The sequence below is a fragment of the Meriones unguiculatus genome, chromosome 3 (genome assembly GCF_030254825.1).
Source record: "Meriones unguiculatus strain TT.TT164.6M chromosome 3, Bangor_MerUng_6.1, whole genome shotgun sequence".
Lineage (NCBI taxonomy): Eukaryota > Metazoa > Chordata > Mammalia > Rodentia > Muridae > Meriones > Meriones unguiculatus.
The window spans coordinates 107,680,083-107,689,825 of NC_083351.1; positions in this window are offsets into that span (position 1 = coordinate 107,680,083).

Consider the following 9,743-nt stretch of genomic DNA (forward strand, 5'->3'; position numbering starts at 1 on the left):
TTCAGAGGCCCTCTGTGGCAGGTTCCTAACTTACTTCCTGTTTTCTTCTTCTTCTGATGTCCGTCCTCTTTGCCTTTCCAGATAGGGATTGAGCACTTTTAGTCAGTCTTTCCTCTTGATTAATTTCTTTAGATGTGCAGATTTTAGTTGGTTTATCCTATATTATATGTCTATATGAGTGAGTATGCACGGTGTGTGTCTTTCTGCTTCTGGGACAGCTCACTCAGGATGATCCTTTCCAGTACCCACCATTTACCTGCAAATTTCATGATTTACTTGTTTTTCATTGCTGAGTAATATTCCATTGTGTAGATGTACCACGATTTCTGTATCCATTCTTCAGTTGAGGGGCATCTGGGCTGCTTCAAGCTTCTGGCTATTACAAATAAATCTGCAACAAGCATGGTTGAGTAAATGTCCTTATTATGTATTTAACCCTGTTTTGGATATATGCCTAGGAGTGATATGGCTGGATCTTGAGGAAGTGTTATTCCTATATGCCTGAGAATGTGCCAGACTGATTTTCCACAGTGGTTGTACAAGTTTACATTCCCACCAGCAGTGGAGGAGGGTTCCCCTTTCTCCACAACCTCTTCAGCATGTGTTGTCACTTGAGTTTTTCATCTTGGCCATTCTGATGGGTGTAAGGTGAAATCTCAAGGTCATTTTGATTTGCATTTCCCTAATAGCTAATGATGTTGAGCATTTCTTTAAGTGCTTCTCTGCCATTCGGTATTCCTCTGTCGAGAATTCTCTGTTTAGCTCTGTTCCCATTTTTTAATTGGATTACTTGGTTTGTTGTTTTTCAGCTTCTTTAGTTCTTTATATATACTGGATATTAGCCCTCTGTCACATAAAGGGTTAGTGAAGATTCGTTCCCAATCTGTAGGCAGTTTTGATGACAGTGTCCTTTGCTTTACAGAAGCTTTTCAGTTTCATCAGGCCCCATTTATTGATTGTTGCTCTTAGAGCCTGTGTTTTTGGTGTTCTGTTCAGGAAGTAGTCTCCTGTTGCAGTGAGTTCTAGGGTATTTCCCACTTTTTTTTCAAGCAGATTTAATGTGTCTGGTTTTATGTTGAGGTCTTTGATCCACTTGGACTTCAGTTTTGTGCAGGGTGAGAAGTATGCACCTATTTGCATTTTTCTACATGTAGACATCCAGTTGGACCAGCACCATTTGTTGAAGATGCTATCTTTTTTCCATTGCATGGTTTTGGCATCTTTGTCAAAGATCAGGTGTGCATAAGTTTGTGCATTTATTTCCAGGTCTTCTGTTTGGTTCCATTGATCCACCATTCTGTTTCTATGCCAGTACCATGCAGTTTTTATTACTGTTGCTCTATAGTACAGCTTAAGATCAGAGATGGTGATACCTCCTGAATATCTTTTATTGTACAGGATTGTTTTAGCAATTCTGGGTTTCTTGTTATTCCATATGAAGTTGAGAATTTTTCTTTCAAGGTCTAAAAAGGATTGTGTTGGTAATTTGATGGGAATTGCATAGAATCTGTAAATTGGTTTTGGTAAGATGGCCATTTTTAATATGTTAATCCTGCCAAGCTATGAGCATGGGAGAGCTTTCCATCTTCTGATATCTTCTTCTAATTCTTTCTTCAGAGACTTGAATTTTTTTTCATACAAGTCTTTGATTTGCTTGGTTAGGTTCACACCAAAGTACTTTGTGTCCTTTGTGGCTATTGTGAAGGGTGTTCTTTCCCTAATTTCTTTCTCAGCCCTTTTGTCTTTTGTATACAGGAGGGCTACTGATTTTTTTGAGTTAATTTTGTATCCTGCAACTTTGCTGAAGGTGGGTATCAGCTGTAGCAGTTCCCTGCTAGAATTTTTGGGGTCACTCACGTATACTATCATATCATCTTCAAATAGTGATGCTTTGACATCTTCCTTTCCAATTTGTATTCCATTGATCTCCATAAACTGTCTTATTGCTCTAGCAAGAACTATGTTGAATAGATATGGAGAGAGTGGTCAGCCTTGCCTTGTCCCTGATTTCAGTGAGATTACTTTAAGTTTCTCTCTGTTTAGTCTGATGTTGGCTATAGGCTTGCTGCATATCGCCTTTACTATGTTTAGATATGTGCCTTCTATCCCTGATCTCTCCAATACTTTAAACATGAATGGATTTTGGATTTTGTCAAATGCTTTTTCTGCATCTAAGGAGATTATGATGTGGTCTTTTTCTTTCAGTTTTTTAATATGGTGGATCACATTGATGGATATCCATATATTGAACCACCCCTGTATACCTGGGATGAAGCCTACGTGGTCATAGTGGATGATATCTTTAATGTGTTCTTGTATTTGGTTTGCAAGTATTTTCTTAAGTATTTTTGCATCAATGTTCATAGGGGAGATTGGGCTGAAATTCTCTTTCTTTGTTGGGTCTTTGTGAGGTTTAGATACCAAGGTAACTATGACTTCATAGAATGAGTTTGGTAATGTTTCTTCTGTTTGTATTTTGTAGAATAGTTTGAATAGAACTGAAGTTAGCTCTTCTTTGAAGGTCTGGTAGAATTCTGTGCTGAAACCATCTGGTCCTGGGCTTTTTTTGGATGGGAGAATTTCAATGACTGTTTCTATTTCCTTACAGGATATAGGACTATTTAATTGATTTACCTGGTCTTGATTCAGCTTTGGTAAGTGAAATTGATCAAGAAAAGTGTCCATTTCATTTAGATTTTCAAATTTTGTGACATATTGGCTTTTGAAGTAATTCCTAATGATTGTTTGGATTTCCTCAGTGTCTGTAGTTATGTCCCCCTTTTCATTTCTGATTTTGTTGATTTGGGTGGTGTCTCTCTGCCATTTAGTTAGCTGGGCTAAGTGTTTGTCAATCTTGTTGATTTTCTCAAAGAACCAGCTCTTGGTTTCATTGATTCTTTGAACTGTTTTATTTGTTTCTAATTGAATGATTTCAGCCCTGAGTTTTATTTATTTCCAGCGGTCTACTCCTTTTTGGTGTGTCTGCTTCTTCTTTTTCTAGGGTTTTTAGGTGGTTGAATGAGCTGTCTCAAATTTCTTCTTGAAGGCACTTACTGGTATGAACTTTCCTCTTAGCACCGCTTTCATTGTGTCCCACAAGTTTGGGTATGTTGTGCCTTCATTTTCATTGAATTCTAGGAAGACTTTAATTTCTTTCTTTATTTCTTTCCTGACCCAGCTGTCATTTAGTAGCAAGTTGTTCATTTTCCATGTGTGTGTAGGCTTTTTGCTATTTCTGTTGTTGTTGAGGTCGAGCTTTATTCCATGTCGATTAGATAGGATACAAGGAATTATTTCAATCTTCTTGTATCTATTGAGGCTCGCTTTGTGACTAACCATATGGTCTATTTTGGAGAAGGTTCCATGAAGTGCTGAGAAAAAGGTAAATTCTTTTTTTTTTTTTTTGTTTGTGTGTAAGGTTCCATAAATATCTGTTAGGTCAATTTGATTCATGACCTCTGTTAGAGAAATTGTTTCTTTGTTTAATTTGTGTTTTGCTGACCTCTGCTTTGTTGAGAGTGGGGTGTTTAAGTCTCCCACTATTAATGTGTGGGGATCTATGTGTGGTTTAATTTTTATCATTGTTTCTTTTACAAATGTGGGTGCCTTGTATTTGGGGCATAGATGTTCAGGGTTGTGATGTCTTCCTGATGGAATTTTCCCTTGATGAATATGAAGTGTCTGTCACCATCTCTTTTTTATTAATTTTGTTTGAAAGTCTATTTTATCAGATATTAGAATGGCTACTCCTTTGGAAAGCTGTCTTCCAGCCCTTTATACTCAGGTAATGTCTATCTTTGTGATTTATGTGTGTTTCTTTAAGCAACAGATGCTGAGTCTTGTTTATGCATCCATTCTGTTAGTCTGTGTCTTTTTATTGGAGAATTGAGTCCATTGATGTTGAGAGAGATTAATGACTAGTGGCTTTTAGATCCTTTGATTTTGATGTTGGCCGTGGTCATAAGTTTGTGTGCTTGGTTGCTTTTTGTTTTATTGTAATGAGGTTAATTATTTCCTGTGTTTTCTTGAAAGTAGCTAGTTTTCTTGGGTTGCATTTTTTCTTCTAGTGTCTTCTGTAACACTGGATTTGTGTGTAGTTATTGTTGAAATTTGTTTTTGTCATTGAATATCTTGTTTTCTCTCTATGAGGACTGAGAGTTTTGTGGGGTATAGTAGCCTGGGCTGACATCTGTGCTCTCTTAGGGCCTGAACTATATTCGTCCAAGCCCTTCTAGCTTTCATAGTCTCTGTTGCAAAGTCAGGTGTGATTCTGATGGATTTTCCGTTACATGTTACTTGGCCTTTTTCCCTTGCAGCTTTTAGTATTTTTTCTTTGTTCTGTATAATTACTGTTTTGATTATTATGTGGCTGGAGGATTTTCTTTTCTGGTCTAATTTATTGGGTGTTCTGTAGACCTCTTGTATTCTTTTTGTCTCTCTTTTAAGTTGGGGAAATTTTCTTCAATTATTTTGTCGAAAATATTTTTCTGGGCCTTGAAGGAAAGAATCTTCTTTTTCCTCTATTCCTATTATTCTTAGGTTTTGTCTTTTTTTTTCTTTTTTTCAATGCAGTTTATTCAGGAACCTTGAACAATCATCGGACCCTGGGGGAAGCCAGCCCACAGCTTAAATAGCCTCTGGGTAGCCAACCCCAGCATGCCTTGTGGGCAATGCAGATAGGTCCACATACATGGAAGCAAGCCAGATCCTCAGCCTTAGCCAAATGTGGAGTTGTTTGTGATAGAGAGCACTCACCATCGGGAAGGTAGAAGGCGGAAACCAGCTCCATCTTTAAGGCATGGCATTAGGCAGCTCTCTACAGTTCTCCCTTTTTGTTTTAGACGCATCAGGCAAGAGTAGAGGTCTGATCTCTGATATTAGAAATAAATTGGGACTTCGTACCGATGTTAATTTAGGTGTCATCCACCCAAAGAGCATCAGACCCGTCTGATACCTTTTTCTCAGAGGCGGGACCTGGGGCATCAACCCGTATGCAATCAGACTTGCTCTTCTCTGGGTCCAAAGCAGCTGACCCTGAGTGCAGTGTTTAGCCTCACATCCTGACCATAACATTTTAGCTTTTTATGGTAGCCAACCATGCTTGGGGAGACTGTCCTGCTTCAATGGCTGTAAAGGTCTAAATGATCATGGCTGCATTACGCTGTTGTGAGACTCTAATCTTGCATATACACCACAGGCAAACCAAGGAGACCAACACCAGAAGGCCTGCTAACGCTCCCATGCCTGCCCATTCCTTCAGATGATTCATGGCTGCAGCAATCCATGGTGATAATCCTGTGGCTAGTCCTGCGTCCACTCTGGTAGAATTTACTGTGATAATGGCCACTCTCAGCTGCTCCATCGTAGTATCGAATTCTCCAGTCCAATTACCTAAAATATAGCTAGACAATTGTTTATACAGATTTGCAGCACAGGAAAAATTCTCATGTTGTATGCTAGTGACACAAAGTCCAGCATACTTTCATTGACAGCCGGTTGAGCCATTTGCCATAGGGTATCAATTTGCTCCTGCATGAGGTCAATCCTCTGATTGAACACCATCAAGCCTCCTTTTAGTTGAGCATTAATTCCTTTTTGTACATCTAAGGCATGAGCTACATTGGCTAAAAGATTATTCAGGGTCTGAGCAGTCTGCATAGTATGACTCATGGCTAATACCACGGTGGTGGCTCCAACAGCCGCCAATGAGATGGCAGTAACAGTGGCGGCTGTAGTTCCAAGATCCCTTTTCTGTCATAGCGTGAGGGGCATCAACGGGCACAGGCACCCAGCGAGGCATGCGAGTAACCAGGGCATACCTAAATTCACTAGCATTCCAGCATTGGGAAAAAAAGCAAGTATCATCACCACAATTACTTGGCTCTATCTGGCTAATAATGAATAAAAATGGGGGATGTAAACAAACAGGTGTGAGCTTATAGGAAATATTATAAGAGGCCTTAACCCCCTCGTTGGAACATCTTGCATCAGTTCTAGAACTACCAGTGGTGGTGTCCGAGGTCTGAGTAGGTTCAGGAGACCATTACCCCCAGGGGCGAGATATGCTTCATGTAAATTGACTAACTCCATGTTTTGTTCCACTTTTGAAAGTCATTTAAGGTTCTTAAATTATTTCCCCCTTTTTTTAAATTTTTCCTCAATTATACTTTATTCCTTCTGCATCCTCCTATAAGCCCCTCCCTCCTCCCCTCCCAATCCCACCCTCTCTCCTCCCTCTGCATGCATGCCACTCCCCAAGTGCACTGATAGGGGAGGTTCTCCTCTCCTTTCTGATCTTAGTCCATCAGTTCACATCAAAAGTGGCTGCATTGTCCTCTATTATGGCCTGGTAAGGCCACTCCCCCCCAGAGGGAGGTGATCAAAGAGCAGGCCAATCAGATTGTGTCAGAGGCAGTCCCTCTTCACATTCCTATGTAACCCAATTGGACTCTGAACTGCCCTGGGCTACATCTGTGCAGGGGTTCTGGGTTATCTCCAAGAATAGACCTTGGTTGGAGTATGAGTCTCTGGGAAGTTCCCTGTGTTCAAATCTTCTTGTTCTGTTGTTTGCTTTGTGGGCAACTGTTGGGCAGAGTGAATGGAATTTTAGGTCAGAACTAGGAAATAGTAAGAGCTGGAGAGGACAGGGAAAGACACAATTCTGCATCCATTCTTCAGTTGAGGGGCATCTGGGTTGTTTCCAGCTTCTGGCTATTACAAATAAAGCTGCTACAAACATGGTTGAGCAAATGTCCTTTTTGTGTACTTGAGCTTCTTTTGGATATATGCCTAGGAGTGGTATGGCTGGATCATGGGGAAGCACTATTCCTAGTTGTCTGAGAAAGCGCCAGATTGATTTCCAGAGTGGTAGTACAAGTTTACATTCCCACCAGCAGTGCAGAAGGGTTCCCCTTTCTCCACAACCTCTCCAGTATGTGTTGTCACTTGAGTTTTTGATCTTGGCCATTATCATGGGTACATGTACACAATGGAATATTACCCAGCAATGAAAAATAAGGAAATCATGAAATTTGCAGGTAAATGGTGGGATCTGGAAAGGATCCTCCTGAGTGAGTTGTTCTAGAAGCAAAAAGACACACATGGTATATACTCACTCATATAGACATACAACATAGGACAAACCCACTATAACTTGTGCATCTAAAGAAACTAAGCAAGAGAGGGGACCCTAACTAAAATGTCCAATCCCCATCCCGAAAGGTTTTGTCTTTTTATGTTGTCTTGTATTTCTTGGATGGTATGTGTCAGGAATTTTTAGATTTAACATTTTCTTTGACATCAAATTCTTCCATTGTATCTTCTGCACCTGAGATTTTTTTCTTCCATCTCTTGTAGTCTATTGGTTATGCTAACCTCTGTAGCTCCTGTTTTCTTTCCTAAGTTCTTTCTTTCCACAATTTCCTCCATTTGTGTTTTCTTTAATTTTTCCAATTCTATCTTCAGATCTTGAGCCGTTTTGTTGATTTCCTTTACCTGTCTGACTGTATTTTCCTTTTTTCCATTAATTCCTTCAGCTGTTTGTTTGAATAATCCTGTTTCTTTTGTTTCTTTCAGTGATTTAAGCATTTCCTCTCTAAAGGCCACAAACTGTTTGGCTGCAACTTCCTGTATTTTTTCACGGATGGCCATAATCTCTTTGTTTTTATCTTCCTCTAGGTCTTTACGCATTTTATTTTTTTCCTCTGTTATCCTCCTCATGAGCATAGATGTTAGGTCATCTTCTTGAATTTCAATTATGCTAGGGTGTCCAGGGCTACTTGCCCCTGGATAACTGGTTTCTGGAGATGCCATATTGCTCTGTCTTTTGTTGGTTGAGCTTTTATGCTGGCCTCTACCCATTGGGCTATCTTAGGTGTTTGGTTGTTAGTTTCTAGTGGTTCCTGGAATCCTGTGGTGGAGAGAATCCCCTTGGCAGGAAGATGGTTTTTCCTGAAGGAAGCCTCCTCAGCTTTTTGGGTATGGTCACTGTATGGCCAGTGTTTTTCAGGAGTTGCCACAGCTCACCTCAAGCGTACAGACCTGAGTGGTAACTGTGGTCCTTGTTTGTCCAGAGGGCTCTCCTCTCCCCCAGAGAATTTCTGGAGACAGCTGCCCTGCTTTTGGGTTTCTAGCTGTAAATTTAGTGAGCTGCCACTGTAACCTGGGTGTCCCGTGGTTTGGTCAATTTTCTTAGAAATAACTGATTGCCACTTGGATTTGGGGGTTGATCTTGGGGATCCCAGGCTTCTATAGGTCTGAGGTTGGGGCCCTGTGCCCCAGTATGCAAGCGGTAATCTGTGGCAGGTGAGTACCACTCTCCTGGTAGCAGCAGGCTAACTGGTGTGCAGCAGGTCCCTGGGTTGAGCGGTCTGTAGGACCTTTTCCAGGGATATACTGGGTGACCTCAGTCTGCCCCTGTTTGCTTCCTTCCCTGTGGGACTTTCTCCTGAGATGGACTCCCAGTCTCTGGTGCCCTGTGGCACACAGCTCTTTTTGTGATGGAGAGCTGCCTGTGTTGGCTGCTGGAGCCCAGTTCAGTTATTTTGGCTCGCACCCGTTATTCTGTAAGACCTTTTCCAGGGAAAAACTAGGTGACCCAAGGCTAATCTCGTTTCCTTCCTTCCCTGTGGATTTTGTCGTGACTGGGACTCCCAGTCTCTGGTGTTTTTGTGCCCACCTTTCACTCTGGGAAGGTCATCAGGACATGCAGGCATGTGGCTCTGGTCTGGAAACCTAGTGTCTGTGCGACCCAGAATTGCTTCCGGGTTCTGGCTGGGTGACCCAAGAGTGGACCCGACTAATTCCCACACTGTGGGGGTTTCCTCTGGGAAATACATTCACTGTTGTTTTAGGGCCCAGAGTTCAGTCTCTTGGTCGCTGTATGGAAAATGTTGTCCTGCTCCTCAGATGCATTGTTTTCCTGGTGCCGCCATCTTTCCCCTCCCCCAAGCAACTCCCCAGTACCGGTTTGTTTCAGCACACAATTCTACCAGTCTTTTAGAGAAGAATTAATGACAATACTCCTTATTATTCCAAAAATAGAAACAGAGAGAAATTTGCACAATTCACATTATGAGGGCCACAGTTACCCTAATACACATGCCACATAAAAGACTAAACAATGAGAATTACAGACCAATTTCCTTATAATCATAGATGCAAAATACTCAATCAAATACAACAAACTGAACCCAAGAACACATGAAAAACTCATCAGCATGATCAAGCATGCTTCAGCTCAGAGATGCAGGAGTTAACTTAGATTACATCTCTCAATGTAATCTACCATACAAACAATGTGAAAGAAAAAAAATATTAGATGTAGGAAAGGCCATTGAAAAAATATAACACCCACATATGATTAAAGATCTGGATAGATTAGTAATACAAGGGACATACTTAAATATAATAAAGGCAACATACAGCAAACCTTTCCCCAGTATCAACTTAAGTTTGTACTTAACTTAAATACCAATTAAAGTATTGGTATTTAAATTAAAACCAGGGACAAGACAAGGTTGTCCATTCTCTCCATACCTGTACAATTTATTACTTGATGTTTTAGCTACAATAATTAAACAACTGAGAGATATGAAGAAGATGCACATAGGGAGAGGAGCAATCAAGTATTTTATTTGTAGATGATACAGTAGTGAACATAAATGATGCTAAAAATACTACTACAGAATTCTTATAGATGGTAAGCATTTTTATCTAAGTAGTAGATACAAGATTAACTTTAA